Below are 25,000 nucleotides of genomic sequence, written 5' to 3' on the forward strand. Positions count from 1 at the left end.
TCCCATTAGTTTGCCGGGAAACATCGATTATTCCGATCTAGAAAGAGACAGAGATAGACGATCCGCGTTATGTTAAATATCTCCAGGTTACCGATTCCACAAAATTATAAAAAGTATACGGCTGTGTAGCGGGGATCAAAACGAGTAATTTCATGTATAAAGTTTAATTAAACTCCCAATAGTCTGCCGGGAAACATCGATTATTCCGATCTAGAAAGAGACAGAGACAGTCGATCCGCGTTATGTTAAATATTTCAAGGTTTCCGATTCCACAAAATTATAAAAAGTATACGGCTGTGTAGCGGGGATCAAAACGAGTAATTTCGTGTATAAAGTTTAATTAATCTCCCATTACTTTGCCGGGAAACATCGATTATTCCGATCTAGAAAGAGACAGAGATAGACGATCCGCGTTATGTTAAATATCTCCAGGTTACCGATTCCACAAAATTATAAAAAGTATACGGCTGTGTAGCGGGGATCAAAACGAGTAATTTCATGTATAAAGTTTAATTAAACTCCCAATAGTTTGCCGGGAAACATCGATTATTCCGATCTAGAAAGAGACAGAGACAGACGATCCGCGTTATGTTAAATATTTCAAGGTTCCCGATTCCACAAAATTATAAAAAGTATACGGCTGTGTAGCGGGGATCAAAACGAGTAATTTCGTGTATAAAGTTTAATTAATATCCCATTACATTGCCGGGAAACATCAATACTTCGATCGCGCGAGAGAGACAGAGAAACGAACAGTCTTTTTTTCGATTTACGGCTAAAATAAATTTTTCTCATTTTATTCAATAACATATTCTTGCTTAGATAACTTTTTTACATAGGGATTAAGCATTTAGAACGATATAATGTTTAAAATAAGGGCACTTTACTCTTGACATTTTACGGTTTTTTCAATTTTCTGAAAAATCCTATCATTAGATTTTTTTAAAAATACGATAATCTTGCATAACTAACGTTTCTACATAGGGATTAAGCATTTAGAACGAAATCTAATGTCAGAAAATGGCACTTTACTCTTGACATTTTTCGGTTTTTTCAATTTTCTGGAAAATCCTATCATTAGATTTTTTTAAAAATACGATATTCTTGCTTAACTAACGTTTTTACATAGGGATTAAGTATTTAGAACGAAATCTAATGTAGGAAAATGGTACTTTACTCTTGATCGGTACGTTGGGACTTTGAAAATATTCGGGCGTACGCGGCGCGCTCGGCGCTTCGAACAGCTCCGGTGTCCCCATTATTTTCGATTTACTGCTAAAATAAATTTTTCTAATTTTTTTCAATAACATATTCCTGCTAAAATAACTTTTTTACATAGGGATTAAGCATTTAGAACGATACATTGTTTAAAATAAGGGCACTTTACTCTTGACATTTTACGGTTTTTTCAATTTTCTGAAAAATCCTATCATTAGATTTTTTTAAAAATACGATATTCTTGCTTAACTAACGTTTCTACATAGGGATTAAGCATTTAGAACGAAATCTAATGTCAGAAAATGGCACTTTACTCTTGACATTTTTCGGTTTTTTCAATTTTCTGGGAAATCCTATCATTAGATTTTTTTAAAAATACGATATTCTTGCTTAACTAACGTTTTTACATAGGTATTAAGCATTTAGAACGAAATCTAATGTAGGAAAATGGTACTTTACTCTTGATCGGTACGTTGGGACTTTGAAAATATTCGGGCGTTCCAATCGCTCGTCTGTTGCATCATAGCGCGTCTCGGCGCAATCGACCGATTCGCTCGATCCATTATTTTCGATTTACGGCTAAAATAAATTTTTCTCATTTTATTCAATAACATATTCTTGCTTAAATAACTTTTTTACATAGGGATTAAGCATTTAGAACGATACATTGTTTAAAATAAGGGCACTTTACTCTTGACATTTTACGGTTTTTTCAATTTTCTGAAAAATCCTATCATTAGATTTTTTTTAGAATACGATATTCTTGCTTAACTAACGTTTCTACATAGGGATTAAGCATTTAGAACGAAATCTAATGTCAGAAAATGGCACTTTACTCTTGACATTTTCCGGTTTTTTCAATTTTCTGGAAAATCCTATCATTAGATTTTTTTAAAAATACGATATTCTTGCTTAACTAACGTTTTTACATAGGGATTAAGTATTTAGAACGAAATCTAATGTAGGAAAATGGTACTTTACTCTTGATCGGTACGTTGGGACTTTGAAAATATTCGGGCGTACGCGGCGCGCTCGGCGCTTCGAACAGCTCCGGTGTCCCCATTATTTTCGATTTACGGCTAAAATAAATTTTTCTAATTTTTTTCAATAACATATTCCTGCTAAAATAACTTTTTTACATAGGGATTAAGCATTTAGAACGATACATTGTTTAAAATAAGGGCACTTTACTCTTGACATTTTACGGTTTTTTCAATTTTCTGAAAAATCCTATCATTAGATTTTTTTAAAAATACGATATTCTTGCTTAACTAACGTTTCTACATAGGGATTAAGCATTTAGAACGAAATCTAATGTCAGAAAATGGCACTTTACTCTTGACATTTTTCGGTTTTTTCAATTTTCTGGGAAATCCTATCATTAGATTTTTTTAAAAATACGATATTCTTGCTTAACTAACGTTTTTACATAGGTATTAAGCATTTAGAACGAAATCTAATGTAGGAAAATGGTACTTTACTCTTGATCGGTACGTTGGGACTTTGAAAATATTCGGGCGTTCCAATCGCTCGTCTGTTGCATCATAGCGCGTCTCGGCGCAATCGACCGATTCGCTCGATCCATTATTTTCGATTTACGGCTAAAATAAATTTTTCTCATTTTATTCAATAACATATTCTTGCTTAAATAACTTTTTTACATAGGGATTAAGCATTTAGAACGATACAGTGTTTAAAATAAGGGCACTTTACTCTAGACATTTTACGGTTTTTTCAATTTTCTGAAAAATCCTATCATTAGATTTTTTTAAAAATACGATATTCTTGCTTAACTAACGTTTTTACATAGGGATTAAGTATTTAGAACGAAATCTAATGTAGGAAAATGGTACTTTACTCTTGATCGGTACGTTGGGACTTTGAAAATATTCGGGCGTACGCGACGCGCTCGGCGCTTCGAACAGCTCCGGTGTCCCCATTATTTTCGATTTACGGCTAAAATAAATTTTTCTAATTTTTTTCAATAACATATTCCTGCTAAAATAACTTTTTTACATAGGGATTAAGCATTTAGAACGATACATTGTTTAAAATAAGGGCACTTTACTCTTGATATTTTACGGTTTTTTCAATTTTCTGAAAAATCCTATCATTAGATTTTTTTAAAAATACGATATTCTTGCTTAACTAACGTTTTTACATAGGGATTAAGCATTTAGAACGAAATCTAATGTAGGAAAATGGTACTTTACTCTTGACCGGTACGTTGGGACTTTGAAAATATTCGGGCGTTCCAATCGCTCGTCTGTTGCATCATAGCGCGTCTCGGCGCAATCGACCGATTCGCTCGACCCATTATTTTCGATTTACGGCTAAAATAAATTTTTCTCATTTTATTCAATAACATATTCTTGCTTAGATAACTTTTTTACATAGGGATTAAGCATTTAGAACGATATAATGTTTAAAATAAGGGCACTTTACTCTTGACATTTTACGGTTTTTTCAATTTTCTGAAAAATCCTATCATTAGATTTTTTTAAAAATACGATATTCTTGCTTAACTAACGTTTCTACATAGGGATTAAGCATTTAGAACGAAATCTAATGTCAGAAAATGGCACTTTACTCTTGACATTTTTCGGTTTTTTCAATTTTCTGGGAAATCCTATCATTAGATTTTTTTAAAAATACGATATTCTTGCTTAACTAACGTTTTTACATAGGGATTAAGCATTTAGAACGAAATCTAATGTAGGAAAATGGTACTTTACTCTTGATCGGTACGTTGGGACTTAGAAAATATTCGGCCGTACGCGGCGCGTCTCGGCGCTTCGAACAGCTCCGGTGTCCCCATTATTTTCGATTTACGGCTAAAATAAATTTTTCTAATTTTTTTCAATAACATATTCTTGCTTAAATAACTTTTTTACATAGGGATTAAGCATTTAGAACGATACATTGTTTAAAATAATGGCACTTTACTCTTGACATTTTTCGGTTTTTTCAATTTTCTGGAAAATCCTATCATTAGATTTTTTTAAAAATACGATATTCTTGCTTAACTAACGTTTTTACATAGGGATTAAGCATTTAGAACGAAATCTAATGTAGGAAAATGGTACTTTACTCTTGACCGGTACGTTGGGACTTTGAAAATATTCGGGCGTTCCAATCGCTCGTCTGTTGCATCATAGCGCGTCTCGGCGCAATCGACCGATTCGCTCGACCCATTATTTTCGATTTACGGCTAAAATAAATTTTTCTCGTTTTATTCAATAACATATTCTTGCTTAGATAACTTTTTTACATAGGGATTAAGCATTTAGAACGATATAATGTTTAAAATAAGGGCACTTTACTCTTGACATTTTACGGTTTTTTCAATTTTCTGAAAAATCCTATCATTAGATTTTTTTAAAAATACGATAATCTTGCATAACTAACGTTTCTACATAGGGATTAAGCATTTAGAACGAAATCTAATGTCAGAAAATGGCACTTTACTCTTGACATTTTTCGGTTTTTTCAATTTTCTGGAAAATCCTATCATTAGATTTTTTTAAAAATACGATATTCTTGCTTAACTAACGTTTTTACATAGGGATTAAGTATTTAGAACGAAATCTAATGTAGGAAAATGGTACTTTACTCTTGATCGGTACGTTGGGACTTTGAAAATATTCGGGCGTACGCGGCGCGCTCGGCGCTTCGAACAGCTCCGGTGTCCCCATTATTTTCGATTTACGGCTAAAATAAATTTTTCTAATTTTTTTCAATAACATATTCCTGCTAAAATAACTGTTTTACATAGGGATTAAGCATTTAGAACGATACATTGTTTAAAATAAGGGCACTTTACTCTTGATATTTTACGGTTTTTTCAATTTTCTGAAAAATCCTATCATTAGATTTTTTTAAAAATACGATATTCTTGCTTAACTAACGTTTCTACATAGGGATTAAGCATTTAGAACGAAATCTAATGTCAGAAAATGGCACTTTACTCTTGACATTTTTCGGTTTTTTCAATTTTCTGGGAAATCCTATCATTAGATTTTTTTAAAAATACGATATTCTTGCTTAACTAACGTTTTTACATAGGGATTAAGCATTTAGAACGAAATCTAATGTAGGAAAATGGTACTTTACTCTTGATCGGTACGTTGGGACTTTGAAAATATTCGGGCGTTCCAATCGCTCGTCTGTTGCATCATAGCGCGTCTCGGCGCAATCGACCGATTCGCTCGATCCATTATTTTCGATTTACGGCTAAAATAAATTTTTCTAATTTTTTTCAATAACATATTCCTGCTAAAATAACTTTTTTACATAGGGATTAAGCATTTAGAACGATACATTGTTTAAAATAAGGGCACTTTACTCTTGACATTTTACGGTTTTTTCAATTTTCTGAAAAATCCTATCATTAGATTTTTTTAAAAATACGATATTCTTGCTTAACTAACGTTTCTACATAGGGATTAAGCATTTAGAACGAAATCTAATGTCAGAAAATGGCACTTTACTCTTGACATTTTTCGGTTTTTTCAATTTTCTGGGAAATCCTATCATTAGATTTTTTTAAAAATACGATATTCTTGCTTAACTAACGTTTTTACATAGGGATTAAGCATTTAGAACGAAATCTAATGTAGGAAAATGGTACTTTACTCTTGATCGGTACGTTGGCACTTAGAAAATATTCGGGCGTTCCAATCGCTCGTCTGTTGCATCATAGCGCGTCTCGGCGCAATCGACCGATTCGCTCGATCCATTATTTTCGATTTACGGCTAAAATAAATTTTTCTCATTTTATTCAATAACATATTCCTGCTAAAATAACTTTTTTACATAGGGATTAAGCATTTAGAACGATACATTGTTTAAAATAAGGGCACTTTACTCTTGACATTTTACGGTTTTTTCAATTTTCTGAAAAATCCTATCATTAGATTTTTTTAAAAATACGATATTCTTGCTTAACTAACGTTTCTACATAGGGATTAAGCATTTAGAACGAAATCTAATGTCAGAAAATGGCACTTTACTCTTGACATTTTTCGGTTTTTTCAATTTTCTGGAAAATCCTATCATTAGATTTTTTTAAAAATACGATATTCTTGCTTAACTAACGTTTTTACATAGGGATTAAGCATTTAGAACGAAATCTAATGTAGGAAAATGGTACTTTACTCTTGATCGGTACGTTGGGACTTTGAAAATATTCGGGCGTTCCAATCGCTCGTCTGTTGCATCATAGCGCGTCTCGGCGCAATCGACCGATTCGCTCGATCCATTATTTTCGATTTACGGCTAAAATAAATTTTTCTCATTTTATTCAATAACATATTCTTGCTTAAATAACTTTTTTACATAGGGATTAAGCATTTAGAACGATACATTGTTTAAAATAAGGGCACTTTACTCTTGACATTTTACGGTTTTTTCAATTTTCTGAAAAATCCTATCATTAGATTTTTTTAAGAATACGATATTCTTGCTTAACTAACGTTTCTACATAGGGATTAAGCATTTAGAACGAAATCTAATGTCAGAAAATGGCACTTTACTCTTGACATTTTTCGGTTTTTTCAATTTTCTGGAAAATCCTATCATTAGATTTTTTTAAAAATACGATATTCTTGCTTAACTAACGTTTTTACATAGGGATTAAGTATTTAGAACGAAATCTAATGTAGGAAAATGGTACTTTACTCTTGATCGGTACGTTGGGACTTTGAAAATATTCGGGCGTACGCGACGCGCTCGGCGCTTCGAACAGCTCCGGTGTCCCCATTATTTTCGATTTACGGCTAAAATAAATTTTTCTAATTTTTTTCAATAACATATTCCTGCTAAAATAACTTTTTTACATAGGGATTAAGCATTTAGAACGATACATTGTTTAAAATAAGGGCACTTTACTCTTGATATTTTACGGTTTTTTCAATTTTCTGAAAAATCCTATCATTAGATTTTTTTAAAAATACGATATTCTTGCTTAACTAACGTTTCTACATAGGGATTAAGCATTTAGAACGAAATCTAATGTCAGAAAATGGCACTTTACTCTTGACATTTTTCGGTTTTTTCAATTTTCTGGGAAATCCTATCATTAGATTTTTTTAAAAATACGATATTCTTGCTTAACTAACGTTTTTACATCGGGATTAAGCATTTAGAACGAAATCTAATGTAGGAAAATGGTACTTTACTCTTGATCGGTACGTTGGGACTTTGAAAATATTCGGGCGTTCCAATCGCTCGTCTGTTGCATCATAGCGCGTCTCGGCGCAATCGACCGATTCGCTCGATCCATTATTTTCGATTTACGGCTAAAATAAATTTTTCTCATTTTATTCAATAACATATTCTTGCTTAAATAACTTTTTTACATAGGGATTAAGCATTTAGAACGATACATTGTTTAAAATAAGGGCACTTTACTCTTGACATTTTACGGTTTTTTCAATTTTCTGAAAAATCCTATCATTAGATTTTTTTAAGAATACGATATTCTTGCTTAACTAACGTTTCTACATAGGGATTAAGCATTTAGAACGAAATCTAATGTCAGAAAATGGCACTTTACTCTTGACATTTTTCGGTTTTTTCAATTTTCTGGAAAATCCTATCATTAGATTTTTTTAAAAATACGATATTCTTGCTTAACTAACGTTTTTACATAGGGATTAAGTATTTAGAACGAAATCTAATGTAGGAAAATGGTACTTTACTCTTGATCGGTACGTTGGGACTTTGAAAATATTCGGGCGTACGCGGCGCGCTCGGCGCTTCGAACAGCTCCGGTGTCCCCATTATTTTCGATTTACGGCTAAAATAAATTTTTCTAATTTTTTTCAATAACATATTCCTGCTAAAATAACTGTTTTACATAGGGATTAAGCATTTAGAACGATACATTGTTTAAAATAAGGGCACTTTACTCTTGATATTTTACGGTTTTTTCAATTTTCTGAAAAATCCTATCATTAGATTTTTTTAAAAATACGATATTCTTGCTTAACTAACGTTTCTACATAGGGATTAAGCATTTAGAACGAAATCTAATGTCAGAAAATGGCACTTTACTCTTGACATTTTTCGGTTTTTTCAATTTTCTGGGAAATCCTATCATTAGATTTTTTTAAAAATACGATATTCTTGCTTAACTAACGTTTTTACATAGGGATTAAGCATTTAGAACGAAATCTAATGTAGGAAAATGGTACTTTACTCTTGATCGGTACGTTGGGACTTTGAAAATATTCGGGCGTACGCGGCGCGCTCGGCGCTTCGAACAGCTCCGGTGTCCCCATTATTTTCGATTTACGGCTAAAATAAATTTTTCTAATTTTTTTCAATAACATATTCCTGCTAAAATAACTGTTTTACATAGGGATTAAGCATTTAGAACGATACATTGTTTAAAATAAGGGCACTTTACTCTTGATATTTTACGGTTTTTTCAATTTTCTGAAAAATCCTATCATTAGATTTTTTTAAAAATACGATATTCTTGCTTAACTAACGTTTCTACATAGGGATTAAGCATTTAGAACGAAATCTAATGTCAGAAAATGGCACTTTACTCTTGACATTTTTCGGTTTTTTCAATTTTCTGGGAAATCCTATCATTAGATTTTTTTAAAAATACGATATTCTTGCTTAACTAACGTTTTTACATAGGGATTAAGCATTTAGAACGAAATCTAATGTAGGAAAATGGTACTTTACTCTTGATCGGTACGTTGGGACTTTGAAAATATTCGGGCGTTCCAATCGCTCGTCTGTTGCATCATAGCGCGTCTCGGCGCAATCGACCGATTCGCTCGACCCATTATTTTCGATTTACGGCTAAAATAAATTTTTCTCATTTTATTCAATAACATATTCTTGCTTAGATAACTTTTTTACATAGGGATTAAGCATTTAGAACGATATAATGTTTAAAATAAGGGCACTTTACTCTTGACATTTTACGGTTTTTTCAATTTTCTGAAAAATCCTACCATTAGATTTTTTTAAAAATACGATATTCTTGCTTAACTAACGTTTCTACATAGGGATTAAGCATTTAGAACGAAATCTAATGTCAGAAAATGGCACTTTACTCTTGACATTTTTCGGTTTTTTCAATTTTCTGAAAAATCCTATCATTAGATTTTTTTAAAAATACGATATTCTTGCTTAACTAACGTTTTTACATAGGGATTAAGCATTTAGAACGAAATCTAATGTAGGAAAATGGTACTTTACTCTTGACCGGTACGTTGGGACTTTGAAAATATTCGGGCGTTCCAATCGCTCGTCTGTTGCATCATAGCGCGTCTCGGCGCAATCGACCGATTCGCTCGACCCATTATTTTCGATTTACGGCTAAAATAAATTTTTCTCATTTTATTCAATAACATATTCTTGCTTAGATAACTTTTTTACATAGGGATTAAGCATTTAGAACGATATAATGTTTAAAATAAGGGCACTTTACTCTTGACATTTTACGGTTTTTTCAATTTTCTGAAAAATCCTATCATTAGATTTTTTTAAAAATACGATATTCTTGCTTAACTAACGTTTCTACATAGGGATTAAGCATTTAGAACGAAATCTAATGTCAGAAAATGGCACTTTACTCTTGACATTTTTCGGTTTTTTCAATTTTCTGGGAAATCCTATCATTAGATTTTTTTAAAAATACGATATTCTTGCTTAACTAACGTTTTTACATAGGGATTAAGCATTTAGAACGAAATCTAATGTAGGAAAATGGTACTTTACTCTTGATCGGTACGTTGGGACTTAGAAAATATTCGGCCGTACGCGGCGCGTCTCGGCGCTTCGAACAGCTCCGGTGTCCCCATTATTTTCGATTTACGGCTAAAATAAATTTTTCTAATTTTTTTCAATAACATATTCTTGCTTAAATAACTTTTTTACATAGGGATTAAGCATTTAGAACGATACATTGTTTAAAATAATGGCACTTTACTCTTGACATTTTTCGGTTTTTTCAATTTTCTGGAAAATCCTATCATTAGATTTTTTTAAAAATACGATATTCTTGCTTAACTAACGTTTTTACATAGGGATTAAGCATTTAGAACGAAATCTAATGTAGGAAAATGGTACTTTACTCTTGACCGGTACGTTGGGACTTTGAAAATATTCGGGCGTTCCAATCGCTCGTCTGTTGCATCATAGCGCGTCTCGGCGCAATCGACCGATTCGCTCGACCCATTATTTTCGATTTACGGCTAAAATAAATTTTTCTCGTTTTATTCAATAACATATTCTTGCTTAGATAACTTTTTTACATAGGGATTAAGCATTTAGAACGATATAATGTTTAAAATAAGGGCACTTTACTCTTGACATTTTACGGTTTTTTCAATTTTCTGAAAAATCCTATCATTAGATTTTTTTAAAAATACGATAATCTTGCATAACTAACGTTTCTACATAGGGATTAAGCATTTAGAACGAAATCTAATGTCAGAAAATGGCACTTTACTCTTGACATTTTTCGGTTTTTTCAATTTTCTGGAAAATCCTATCATTAGATTTTTTTAAAAATACGATATTCTTGCTTAACTAACGTTTTTACATAGGGATTAAGTATTTAGAACGAAATCTAATGTAGGAAAATGGTACTTTACTCTTGATCGGTACGTTGGGACTTTGAAAATATTCGGGCGTACGCGGCGCGCTCGGCGCTTCGAACAGCTCCGGTGTCCCCATTATTTTCGATTTACGGCTAAAATAAATTTTTCTAATTTTTTTCAATAACATATTCCTGCTAAAATAACTGTTTTACATAGGGATTAAGCATTTAGAACGATACATTGTTTAAAATAAGGGCACTTTACTCTTGATATTTTACGGTTTTTTCAATTTTCTGAAAAATCCTATCATTAGATTTTTTTAAAAATACGATATTCTTGCTTAACTAACGTTTCTACATAGGGATTAAGCATTTAGAACGAAATCTAATGTCAGAAAATGGCACTTTACTCTTGACATTTTTCGGTTTTTTCAATTTTCTGGGAAATCCTATCATTAGATTTTTTTAAAAATACGATATTCTTGCTTAACTAACGTTTTTACATAGGGATTAAGCATTTAGAACGAAATCTAATGTAGGAAAATGGTACTTTACTCTTGATCGGTACGTTGGGACTTTGAAAATATTCGGGCGTTCCAATCGCTCGTCTGTTGCATCATAGCGCGTCTCGGCGCAATCGACCGATTCGCTCGATCCATTATTTTCGATTTACGGCTAAAATAAATTTTTCTAATTTTTTTCAATAACATATTCCTGCTAAAATAACTTTTTTACATAGGGATTAAGCATTTAGAACGATACATTGTTTAAAATAAGGGCACTTTACTCTTGACATTTTACGGTTTTTTCAATTTTCTGAAAAATCCTATCATTAGATTTTTTTAAAAATACGATATTCTTGCTTAACTAACGTTTCTACATAGGGATTAAGCATTTAGAACGAAATCTAATGTCAGAAAATGGCACTTTACTCTTGACATTTTTCGGTTTTTTCAATTTTCTGGGAAATCCTATCATTAGATTTTTTTAAAAATACGATATTCTTGCTTAACTAACGTTTTTACATAGGGATTAAGCATTTAGAACGAAATCTAATGTAGGAAAATGGTACTTTACTCTTGATCGGTACGTTGGCACTTAGAAAATATTCGGGCGTTCCAATCGCTCGTCTGTTGCATCATAGCGCGTCTCGGCGCAATCGACCGATTCGCTCGATCCATTATTTTCGATTTACGGCTAAAATAAATTTTTCTCATTTTATTCAATAACATATTCCTGCTAAAATAACTTTTTTACATAGGGATTAAGCATTTAGAACGATACATTGTTTAAAATAAGGGCACTTTACTCTTGACATTTTACGGTTTTTTCAATTTTCTGAAAAATCCTATCATTAGATTTTTTTAAAAATACGATATTCTTGCTTAACTAACGTTTCTACATAGGGATTAAGCATTTAGAACGAAATCTAATGTCAGAAAATGGCACTTTACTCTTGACATTTTTCGGTTTTTTCAATTTTCTGGAAAATCCTATCATTAGATTTTTTTAAAAATACGATATTCTTGCTTAACTAACGTTTTTACATAGGGATTAAGCATTTAGAACGAAATCTAATGTAGGAAAATGGTACTTTACTCTTGATCGGTACGTTGGGACTTTGAAAATATTCGGGCGTTCCAATCGCTCGTCTGTTGCATCATAGCGCGTCTCGGCGCAATCGACCGATTCGCTCGATCCATTATTTTCGATTTACGGCTAAAATAAATTTTTCTCATTTTATTCAATAACATATTCTTGCTTAAATAACTTTTTTACATAGGGATTAAGCATTTAGAACGATACATTGTTTAAAATAAGGGCACTTTACTCTTGACATTTTACGGTTTTTTCAATTTTCTGAAAAATCCTATCATTAGATTTTTTTAAGAATACGATATTCTTGCTTAACTAACGTTTCTACATAGGGATTAAGCATTTAGAACGAAATCTAATGTCAGAAAATGGCACTTTACTCTTGACATTTTTCGGTTTTTTCAATTTTCTGGAAAATCCTATCATTAGATTTTTTTAAAAATACGATATTCTTGCTTAACTAACGTTTTTACATAGGGATTAAGTATTTAGAACGAAATCTAATGTAGGAAAATGGTACTTTACTCTTGATCGGTACGTTGGGACTTTGAAAATATTCGGGCGTACGCGACGCGCTCGGCGCTTCGAACAGCTCCGGTGTCCCCATTATTTTCGATTTACGGCTAAAATAAATTTTTCTAATTTTTTTCAATAACATATTCCTGCTAAAATAACTTTTTTACATAGGGATTAAGCATTTAGAACGATACATTGTTTAAAATAAGGGCACTTTACTCTTGATATTTTACGGTTTTTTCAATTTTCTGAAAAATCCTATCATTAGATTTTTTTAAAAATACGATATTCTTGCTTAACTAACGTTTCTACATAGGGATTAAGCATTTAGAACGAAATCTAATGTCAGAAAATGGCACTTTACTCTTGACATTTTTCGGTTTTTTCAATTTTCTGGGAAATCCTATCATTAGATTTTTTTAAAAATACGATATTCTTGCTTAACTAACGTTTTTACATCGGGATTAAGCATTTAGAACGAAATCTAATGTAGGAAAATGGTACTTTACTCTTGATCGGTACGTTGGGACTTTGAAAATATTCGGGCGTTCCAATCGCTCGTCTGTTGCATCATAGCGCGTCTCGGCGCAATCGACCGATTCGCTCGATCCATTATTTTCGATTTACGGCTAAAATAAATTTTTCTCATTTTATTCAATAACATATTCTTGCTTAAATAACTTTTTTACATAGGGATTAAGCATTTAGAACGATACATTGTTTAAAATAAGGGCACTTTACTCTTGACATTTTACGGTTTTTTCAATTTTCTGAAAAATCCTATCATTAGATTTTTTTAAGAATACGATATTCTTGCTTAACTAACGTTTCTACATAGGGATTAAGCATTTAGAACGAAATCTAATGTCAGAAAATGGCACTTTACTCTTGACATTTTTCGGTTTTTTCAATTTTCTGGAAAATCCTATCATTAGATTTTTTTAAAAATACGATATTCTTGCTTAACTAACGTTTTTACATAGGGATTAAGTATTTAGAACGAAATCTAATGTAGGAAAATGGTACTTTACTCTTGATCGGTACGTTGGGACTTTGAAAATATTCGGGCGTACGCGGCGCGCTCGGCGCTTCGAACAGCTCCGGTGTCCCCATTATTTTCGATTTACGGCTAAAATAAATTTTTCTAATTTTTTTCAATAACATATTCCTGCTAAAATAACTGTTTTACATAGGGATTAAGCATTTAGAACGATACATTGTTTAAAATAAGGGCACTTTACTCTTGATATTTTACGGTTTTTTCAATTTTCTGAAAAATCCTATCATTAGATTTTTTTAAAAATACGATATTCTTGCTTAACTAACGTTTCTACATAGGGATTAAGCATTTAGAACGAAATCTAATGTCAGAAAATGGCACTTTACTCTTGACATTTTTCGGTTTTTTCAATTTTCTGGGAAATCCTATCATTAGATTTTTTTAAAAATACGATATTCTTGCTTAACTAACGTTTTTACATAGGGATTAAGCATTTAGAACGAAATCTAATGTAGGAAAATGGTACTTTACTCTTGATCGGTACGTTGGGACTTTGAAAATATTCGGGCGTACGCGGCGCGCTCGGCGCTTCGAACAGCTCCGGTGTCCCCATTATTTTCGATTTACGGCTAAAATAAATTTTTCTAATTTTTTTCAATAACATATTCCTGCTAAAATAACTGTTTTACATAGGGATTAAGCATTTAGAACGATACATTGTTTAAAATAAGGGCACTTTACTCTTGATATTTTACGGTTTTTTCAATTTTCTGAAAAATCCTATCATTAGATTTTTTTAAAAATACGATATTCTTGCTTAACTAACGTTTCTACATAGGGATTAAGCATTTAGAACGAAATCTAATGTCAGAAAATGGCACTTTACTCTTGACATTTTTCGGTTTTTTCAATTTTCTGGGAAATCCTATCATTAGATTTTTTTAAAAATACGATATTCTTGCTTAACTAACGTTTTTACATAGGGATTAAGCATTTAGAACGAAATCTAATGTAGGAAAATGGTACTTTACTCTTGATCGGTACGTTGGGACTTTGAAAATATTCGGGCGTTCCAATCGCTCGTCTGTTGCATCATAGCGCGTCTCGGCGCAATCGACCGATTCGCTCGACCCATTATTTTCGATTTACGGCTAAAATAAATTTTTCTCATTTTATTCAATAACATATTCTTGCTTAGATAACTTTTTTACATAGGGATTAAGCATTTAGAACGATATAATGTTTAAAATAAGGGCACTTTACTCTTGACATTTTACGGTTTTTTCAATTTTCTGAAAAATCCTACCATTAGATTTTTTTAAAAATACGATATTCTTGCTTAACTAACGTTTCTACATAGGGATTAAGCATTTAGAACGAAATCTAATGTCAGAAAATGGCACTTTACTCTTGACATTTTTCGGTTTTTTCAATTTTCTGGAAAATCCTATCATTAGATTTTTTTTAAAATACGATATTCTTGCTTAACTAACGTTTTTACATAGGGATTAAGCATTTAGAACGAAATCTAATGTAGGAAAATGGTACTTTACTCTTGACCGGTACGTTGGGACTTTGAAAATATTCGGGCGTTCCAATCGCTCGTCTGTTGCATCATAGCGCGTCTCGGCGCAATCGACCGATTCGCTCGACCCATTATTTTCGATTTACGGCTAAAATAAATTTTTCTCATTTTATTCAATAACATATTCTTGCTTAGATAACTTTTTTACATAGGGATTAAGCATTTAGAACGATATAATGTTTAAAATAAGGGCACTTTACTCTTGACATTTTACGGTTTTTTCAATTTTCTGAAAAATCCTATCATTAGATTTTTTTAAAAATACGATAATCTTGCATAACTAACGTTTCTACATAGGGATTAAGCATTTAGAACGAAATCTAATGTCAGAAAATGGCACTTTACTCTTGACATTTTTCGGTTTTTTCAATTTTCTGGAAAATCCTATCATTAGATTTTTTTAAAAATACGATATTCTTGCTTAACTAACGTTTTTACATAGGGATTAAGTATTTAGAACGAAATCTAATGTAGGAAAATGGTACTTTACTCTTGATCGGTACGTTGGGACTTTGAAAATATTCGGGCGTACGCGGCGCGCTCGGCGCTTCGAACAGCTCCGGTGTCCCCATTATTTTCGATTTACGGCTAAAATAAATTTTTCTAATTTTTTTCAATAACATATTCCTGCTAAAATAACTGTTTTACATAGGGATTAAGCATTTAGAACGATACATTGTTTAAAATAAGGGCACTTTACTCTTGATATTTTACGGTTTTTTCAATTTTCTGAAAAATCCTATCATTAGATTTTTTTAAAAATACGATATTCTTGCTTAACTAACGTTTTTACATAGGGATTAAGCATTTAGAACGAAATCTAATGTCAGAAAATGGCACTTTACTCTTGACATTTTTCGGTTTTTTCAATTTTCTGGGAAATCCTATCATTAGATTTTTTTAAAAATACGATATTCTTGCTTAACTAACGTTTTTACATAGGGATTAAGCATTTAGAACGAAATCTAATGTAGGAAAATGGTACTTTACTCTTGATCGGTACGTTGGGACTTAGAAAATATTCGGCCGTACGCGGCGCGTCTCGGCGCTTCGAACAGCTCCGGTGTCCCCATTATTTTCGATTTACGGCTAAAATAAATTTTTCTAATTTTTTTCAATAACATATTCTTGCTTAAATAACTTTTTTACATAGGGATTAAGCATTTAGAACGATACATTGTTTAAAATAATGGCACTTTACTCTTGACATTTTACGGTTTTTTCAATTTTCTGAAAAATCCTATCATTAGATTTTTTTAAAAATACGATATTCTTGCTTAACTAACGTTTCTACATAGGGATTAAGCATTTAGAACGAAATCTAATGTCAGAAAATGGCACTTTACTCTTGACATTTTTCGGTTTTTTCAATTTTCTGGAAAATCCTATCATTAGATTTTTTTAAAAATACGATATTCTTGCTTAACTAACGTTTTTACATAGGGATTAAGCATTTAGAACGAAATCTAATGTAGGAAAATGGTACTTTACTCTTGATCGGTACGTTGGGACTTTGAAAATATTCGGGCGTACGCGGCGCGCTCGGCGCTTCGAACAGCTCCGGTGTCCCCATTATTTTCGATTTACGGCTAAAATAAATTTTTCTAATTTTTTTCAATAACATATTCCTGCTAAAATAACTGTTTTACATAGGGATTAAGCATTTAGAACGATACATTGTTTAAAATAAGGGCACTTTACTCTTGATATTTTACGGTTTTTTCAATTTTCTGAAAAATCCTATCATTAGATTTTTTTAAAAATACGATATTCTTGCTTAACTAACGTTTTTACATAGGGATTAAGCATTTAGAACGAAATCTAATGTCAGAAAATGGCACTTTACTCTTGACATTTTTCGGTTTTTTCAATTTTCTGGGAAATCCTATCATTAGATTTTTTTAAAAATACGATATTCTTGCTTAACTAACGTTTTTACATAGGGATTAAGCATTTAGAACGAAATCTAATGTAGGAAAATGGTACTTTACTCTTGATCGGTACGTTGGGACTTAGAAAATATTCGGCCGTACGCGGCGCGTCTCGGCGCTTCGAACAGCTCCGGTGTCCCCATTATTTTCGATTTACGGCTAAAATAAATTTTTCTAATTTTTTTCAATAACATATTCTTGCTTAAATAACTTTTTTACATAGGGATTAAGCATTTAGAACGATACATTGTTTAAAATAATGGCACTTTACTCTTGACATTTTACGGTTTTTTCAATTTTCTGAAAAATCCTATCATTAGATTTTTTTAAAAATACGATATTCTTGCTTAACTAACGTTTCTACATAGGGATTAAGCATTTAGAACGAAATCTAATGTCAGAAAATGGCACTTTACTCTTGACATTTTTCGGTTTTTTCAATTTTCTGGAAAATCCTATCATTAGATTTTTTTAAAAATACGATATTCTTGCTTAACTAACGTTTTTACATAGGGATTAAGCATTTAGAACGAAATCTAATGTAGGAAAATGGTACTTTACTCTTGATCGGTACGTTGGGACTTAGAAAATATTCGGCCGTACGCGGCGCGTCTCGGCGCTTCGAACAGCTCCGGTGTCCCCATTATTTTCGATTTACGGCTAAAATAAATTTTTCTAATTTTTTTCAATAACATATTCTTGCTTAAATAACTTTTTTACATAGGGATTAAGCATTTAGAACGATACATTGTTTAAAATAATGGCACTTTACTCTTGACATTTTACGGTTTTTTCAATTTTCTGAAAAATCCTATCATTAGATTTTTTTAAAAATACGATATTCTTGCTTAACTAACGTTTCTACATAGGGATTAAGCATTTAGAACGAAATCTAATGTCAGAAAATGGCACTTTACTCTTGACATTTTTCGGTTTTTTCAATTTTCTGGAAAATCCTATCATTAGATTTTTTTAAAAATACGATATTCTTGCTTAACTAACGTTTTTACATAGGGATTAAGCATTTAGAACGAAATCTAATGTAGGAAAATGGTACTTTACTCTTGACCGGTACGTTGGGACTTTGAAAATATTCGGGCGTTCCAATCGCTCGTCTGTTGCATCATAGCGCGTCTCGGCGCAATCGACCGATTCGCTCGACCCATTATTTTCGATTTACGGCTAAAATAAATTTTTCTCGTTTTATTCAATAACATATTCTTGCTTAGATAACTTTTTTACATAGGGATTAAGCATTTAGAACGATATAATGTTTAAAATAAGGGCACTTTACTCTTGACATTTTACGGTTTTTTCAATTTTCTGAAAAATCCTATCATTAGATTTTTTTAAAAATACGATAATCTTGCATAACTAACGTTTCTACATAGGGATTAAGCATTTAGAACGAAATTTAATGTCAGAAAATGGCACTTTACTCTTGACATTTTTCGGTTTTTTCAATTTTCTGGAAAATCCTATCATTAGATTTTTTTAAAAATACGATATTCTTGCTTAACTAACGTTTTTACATAGGGATTAAGTATTTAGAACGAAATCTAATGTAGGAAAATGGTACTTTACTCTTGATCGGTACGTTGGGACTTTGAAAATATTCGGGCGTACGCGGCGCGCTCGGCGCTTCGAACAGCTCCGGTGTCCCCATTATTTTCGATTTACGGCTAAAATAAATTTTTCTAATTTTTTTCAATAACATATTCCTGCTAAAATAACTGTTTTACATAGGGATTAAGCATTTAGAACGATACATTGTTTAAAATAAGGGCACTTTACTCTTGATATTTTACGGTTTTTTCAATTTTCTGAAAAATCCTATCATTAGATTTTTTTAAAAATACGATATTCTTGCTTAACTAACGTTTCTACATAGGGATTAAGCATTTAGAACGAAATCTAATGTCAGAAAATGGCACTTTACTCTTGACATTTTTCGGTTTTTTCAATTTTCTGGGAAATCCTATCATTAGATTTTTTTAAAAATACGATATTCTTGCTTAACTAACGTTTTTACATAGGGATTAAGCATTTAGAACGAAATCTAATGTAGGAAAATGGTACTTTACTCTTGATCGGTACGTTGGGACTTTGAAAATATTCGGGCGTTCCAATCGCTCGTCTGTTGCATCATAGCGCGTCTCGGCGCAATCGACCGATTCGCTCGATCCATTATTTTCGATTTACGGCTAAAATAAATTTTTCTAATTTTTTTCAATAACATATTCCTGCTAAAATAACTTTTTTACATAGGGATTAAGCATTTAGAACGATACATTGTTTAAAATAAGGGCACTTTACTCTTGACATTTTACGGTTTTTTCAATTTTCTGAAAAATCCTATCATTAGATTTTTTTAAAAATACGATATTCTTGCTTAACTAACGTTTCTACATAGGGATTAAGCATTTAGAACGAAATCTAATGTCAGAAAATGGCACTTTACTCTTGACATTTTTCGGTTTTTTCAATTTTCTGGGAAATCCTATCATTAGATTTTTTTAAAAATACGATATTCTTGCTTAACTAACGTTTTTACATAGGGATTAAGCATTTAGAACGAAATCTAATGTAGGAAAATGGTACTTTACTCTTGATCGGTACGTTGGCACTTAGAAAATATTCGGGCGTTCCAATCGCTCGTCTGTTGCATCATAGCGCGTCTCGGCGCAATCGACCGATTCGCTCGATCCATTATTTTCGATTTACGGCTAAAATAAATTTTTCTCATTTTATTCAATAACATATTCCTGCTAAAATAACTTTTTTACATAGGGATTAAGCATTTAGAACGATACATTGTTTAAAATAAGGGCACTTTACTCTTGACATTTTACGGTTTTTTCAATTTTCTGAAAAATCCTATCATTAGATTTTTTTAAAAATACGATATTCTTGCTTAACTAACGTTTCTACATAGGGATTAAGCATTTAGAACGAAATCTAATGTCAGAAAATGGCACTTTACTCTTGACATTTTACGGTTTTTTCAATTTTCTGGGAAATCCTATCATTAGATTTTTTTAAAAATACGATATTCTTGCTTAACTAACGTTTTTACATAGGGATTAAGCATTTAGAACGAAATCTAATGTAGGAAAATGGTACTTTACTCTTGATCGGTACGTTGGGACTTAGAAAATATTCGGCCGTACGCGGCGCGTCTCGGCGCTTCGAACAGCTCCGGTGTCCCCATTATTTTCGATTTACGGCTAAAATAAATTTTTCTAATTTTTTTCAATTACATATTCTTGCTTAGATAACTTTTTTACATAGGGATTAAGCATTTAGAACGACATATTGTTTAAAATAATGGTACTTTACTCTTGTGATTTTTCGGTTTTTTTTGATTATTTGGAAAAATAAATTTTTGTAATTTTTTTAAATACGATATTCGTGATCAGTGAACGATTTCACATATGGATTAAGCATTTAGAATCGTGCGGAAGCGTTATTAAAAAAGTTTACTCGATGCGATGGGACTTTGAAAAGTTTGTGAAAATTTTCATATTGGGAAAAAATGTGTAATTTTTTGTCTAGTTTACGGTGGTGTAATTTATTTTAATGTTTACTATAAATTTTTTTTTCGTTCGTTCACGCGCTATGTTACAACAGCACGGCCGGGCGGTCTGTTGCCGCGGCGGTTTACACTCGTAAGCGCGCGTGCTATTCGGCCGGCGGCGCCGGCGTCCTTGCCGGCCGTTCGGTATCTATAAGAGATACACGGTCCGTGCGAGGCGGACGGAGCAGAGCGGGTTTTGGGCCAATTCTACGATCTCGGTCGAGAAGCTGTCTCAGAGCTCCTTCGGGGCTTCGGTCCTGACTGTTTCGTGCCGTTTACGTTACGGACTTTTCTCCACACAGCGTGGCCACGGGTCGGTGTCTTTGACCGAATGGCCCATATGTGGCAAGCCCTACGGGGTTGGTTACCCGTATGCACTTTGTATGTATACTCGTACTCACTGAGCAATCGACTCTTCTGTCCGAGCGATGGAAAAATTTTTTAAAATGCATCTGTAAGATTTGGAAGCAAATCGTACCAATTGAAAACTGTGGCTAAAATGAATAGCCCAGTGGAGAGAGAAAACTATCAAAAAACTGATTTTTTAAATCAAGAGGTGTCAGAAATCGAAATGCCTAGCGCGAGCGGAAGAACACGCTTTCTCGCCAGTCCAGCATGTGTCCTGTCCGTTCTTCCTCGGCTTGCCGATTTTGCCCAGATCAGAGGTTTCGTGCTTCCGGCGGTCAGAAGATCAGCGTGAGCGTACGCGCTTCCACGACTATGGCATCACCCATGTACTTTTTCCTTTGAATATATTTGAGTACATAAAAAATATTAAAACATATAGAGAGAACTGTGTCTTGGATCTTAAAAATTTGTCAATAGCGATGATATATTATTACTTAACTTGAAGTATTTGTACGTTTTAGCTGGGACGTACATTTATCTTACAAGATGTTAATAGCGAGACTCTTGAAGATAAAATTATCTTGTGATTTTATGAAGGCAAAGATAGAAACGTACGAAGCTGGCGTACGTAGAAAAATGTGATTTTACGATATAACAAAAATATAATACGTACGTTTTTGGGCGTACGGTAAAATATCTGTATGGTAGAAAAATGAAAGAAATTGAGCGTTAAAGAAGATATGTTACAAGCGCGGAATGTGGCAAAACTTGTACATATTTGAAAGAGAAAAGTGGTGTGTCGACCTGACATATATATATGAAACAGGCGACGATGGAAAAGGATTTAAATTTTGTCCATTTTATATATACATATTGTATAGTTCCCTGGTTGATCCTGCCAGTAGTCATATGCTTGTCTCAAAGATTAAGCCATGCATGTCTCAGTACATGCCGTATTAAGGTGAAACCGCGAATGGCTCATTAAATCAGTTATGGTTTCTTAGATCGTACTAAAATTTACTTGGATAACTGTGGTAATTCTAGAGCTAATACATGCAAAACAGAGTTCCGACCAGAGATGGTAGGAACGCTTTTATTAGATCAAAACCAATCGGTGGCGGGTGTTTACACTCGTCCATCGTTTGCTTTGGTGACTCTGAATAACTTTGTGCTGATCGCATGGTCTTATAGCACCGGCGACGCATCTTTCAAATGTCTGCCTTATCAACTGTCGATGGTAGGTTCTGCGCCTACCATGGTTGTAACGGGTAACGGGGAATCAGGGTTCGATTCCGGAGAGGGAGCCTGAGAAACGGCTACCACATCCAAGGAAGGCAGCAGGCGCGCAAATTACCCACTCCCGGCACGGGGAGGTAGTGACGAAAAATAACGATACGGGACTCATCCGAGGCCCCGTAATCGGAATGAGTACACTTTAAATCCTTTAACGAGGATCCATTGGAGGGCAAGTCTGGTGCCAGCAGCCGCGGTAATTCCAGCTCCAATAGCGTATATTAAAGTTGTTGCGGTTAAAAAGCTCGTAGTTGAATCTGTGTGTCACAGTGTCGGTTCATCGCTCGCGGTGTTTAACTGGCATTATGTGGTACGTCCTACCGGTGGGCTTTGCTCTTCACGGGGCGGTCCAACTAATATCCCATCGCGGTGCTCTTCACTGAGTGTCGAGGTGGGCCGGTACGTTTACTTTGAACAAATTAGAGTGCTCAAAGCAGGCTACCTTCGCCTGAATACTGTGTGCATGGAATAATGGAATAGGACCTCGGTTCTATTTTGTTGGTTTTCGGAACCCCGAGGTAATGATTAATAGGGACAGATGGGGGCATTCGTATTGCGACGTTAGAGGTGAAATTCTTGGATCGTCGCAAGACGGACAGAAGCGAAAGCATTTGCCAAAAATGTTTTCATTAATCAAGAACGAAAGTTAGAGGTTCGAAGGCGATCAGATACCGCCCTAGTTCTAACCATAAACGATGCCAGCTAGCGATCCGCCGAAGTTCCTACGATGACTCGGCGGGCAGCTTCCGGGAAACCAAAGCTTTTGGGTTCCGGGGGAAGTATGGTTGCAAAGCTGAAACTTAAAGGAATTGACGGAAGGGCACCACCAGGAGTGGAGCCTGCGGCTTAATTTGACTCAACACGGGAAACCTCACCAGGCCCGGACACCGGAAGGATTGACAGATTGATAGCTCTTTCTTGATTCGGTGGGTGGTGGTGCATGGCCGTTCTTAGTTGGTGGAGCGATTTGTCTGGTTAATTCCGATAACGAACGAGACTCTAGCCTGCTAAATAGACGTAATTATGGTATCTCGAAGGCTCTCGGCTTCTGCCGGTGGGGTTTTTACTACCAACGTACAAACAAATCTTCTTAGAGGGACAGGCGGCTTCTAGCCGCACGAGATTGAGCAATAACAGGTCTGTGATGCCCTTAGATGTTCTGGGCCGCACGCGCGCTACACTGAAGGAATCAGCGTGTGTTCCCTGGCCGAAAGGCCCGGGTAACCCGCTGAACCTCCTTCGTGCTAGGGATTGGGGCTTGCAATTATTCCCCATGAACGAGGAATTCCCAGTAAGCGCGAGTCATAAGCTCGCGTTGATTACGTCCCTGCCCTTTGTACACACCGCCCGTCGCTACTACCGATTGAATGATTTAGTGAGGTCTTCGGACTGGTGCGCGGCAATGTTTCGGCATTGCCGATGATGCCGGGAAGATGACCAAACTTGATTATTTAGAGGAAGTAAAAGTCGTAACAAGGTTTCCGTAGGTGAACCTGCGGAAGGATCATTACAATGTTCCAATATATCTCAAAGAGAGAGGAGAGGAGGAGAGAAAATGAATTCGATTAGTTTGTGGATAAGAATTCATATAAAAAAAAAAGATATTGTTGAGCCCGCCAGATCATTCGTGCGTGATTTACACGGCAGACGTGTGTACTACACGTATTAGGCCTTTGATCTGCGTTGCGTAGGCCATCTTCTCGATAGAGAGAAAGCCAATGTATTCTTTTTTCTTTCTTTACACACACACACACAGTTGTAGTAGGACAGGGAGGGATGCGAGCGTGCTAATCACGCTTCCTCAAGTCTTCGCTGTGGTGTAAAAAAAAAAAAGAAAAAAAGGAATCGTTGGGAAAGTCCAAAGGACGAAAATATCGGGCAGTCTGAAGATAACTTAATGCTCGTTTACATTGGTATCAAGAGAGACCGGCTTGTGTAGCTCGTTTCAATGCTGTGTCGTTGTCATTGACACCCTACTCTGTTGCGCGCTAGTGGCAGCATGAGCGTGGGACGTATATATATATGACACCCAGCTAGAGCCGGCCGTGAGTCCGTCCGGTGTAAATAACGACGAAAGGAGAGAGAAACTTTTCGAATCCAGTATCGGGTTGATAATTGTCCAGTTTGAATATCCATATCCCCGTCGTTTTTGGAGGTGATATACTCTCTGTGTTTCTTCGATAGAAGGCTTTTCAATGTTCTATTCGCTCCGACCGTCGAACTTGCAAGAAAACAGTGGTTTTGGATTTGCTCGTACATATATATATGGTTTCGACGGAAATATCTCGTTCTTTAAGGGACAATTATGTCGTTGTACGACGACTCCCGAATCTCCTTCGCGCGCTGGTTGGAGCTCTTCGGGTATCGG

General features: G+C 34.1%; 1 non-coding gene across 1 annotated transcript; it reads left to right on the forward strand.

Moving 5' to 3' along the window:
- The first annotated feature begins 22,221 nt into the window (after window positions 1-22,221).
- Window positions 22,222-24,142, forward strand: LOC143261518 (small subunit ribosomal RNA). Its single transcript, XR_013035620.1, has one exon. It is a non-coding gene; the product is annotated as a small subunit ribosomal RNA (ribosomal RNA).
- The last annotated feature ends 858 nt before the right edge of the window (window positions 24,143-25,000 follow it).

Source organism: Megalopta genalis, unplaced genomic scaffold (assembly GCF_051020955.1).
Source record: "Megalopta genalis isolate 19385.01 unplaced genomic scaffold, iyMegGena1_principal scaffold0055, whole genome shotgun sequence".
Lineage (NCBI taxonomy): Eukaryota > Metazoa > Arthropoda > Insecta > Hymenoptera > Halictidae > Megalopta > Megalopta genalis.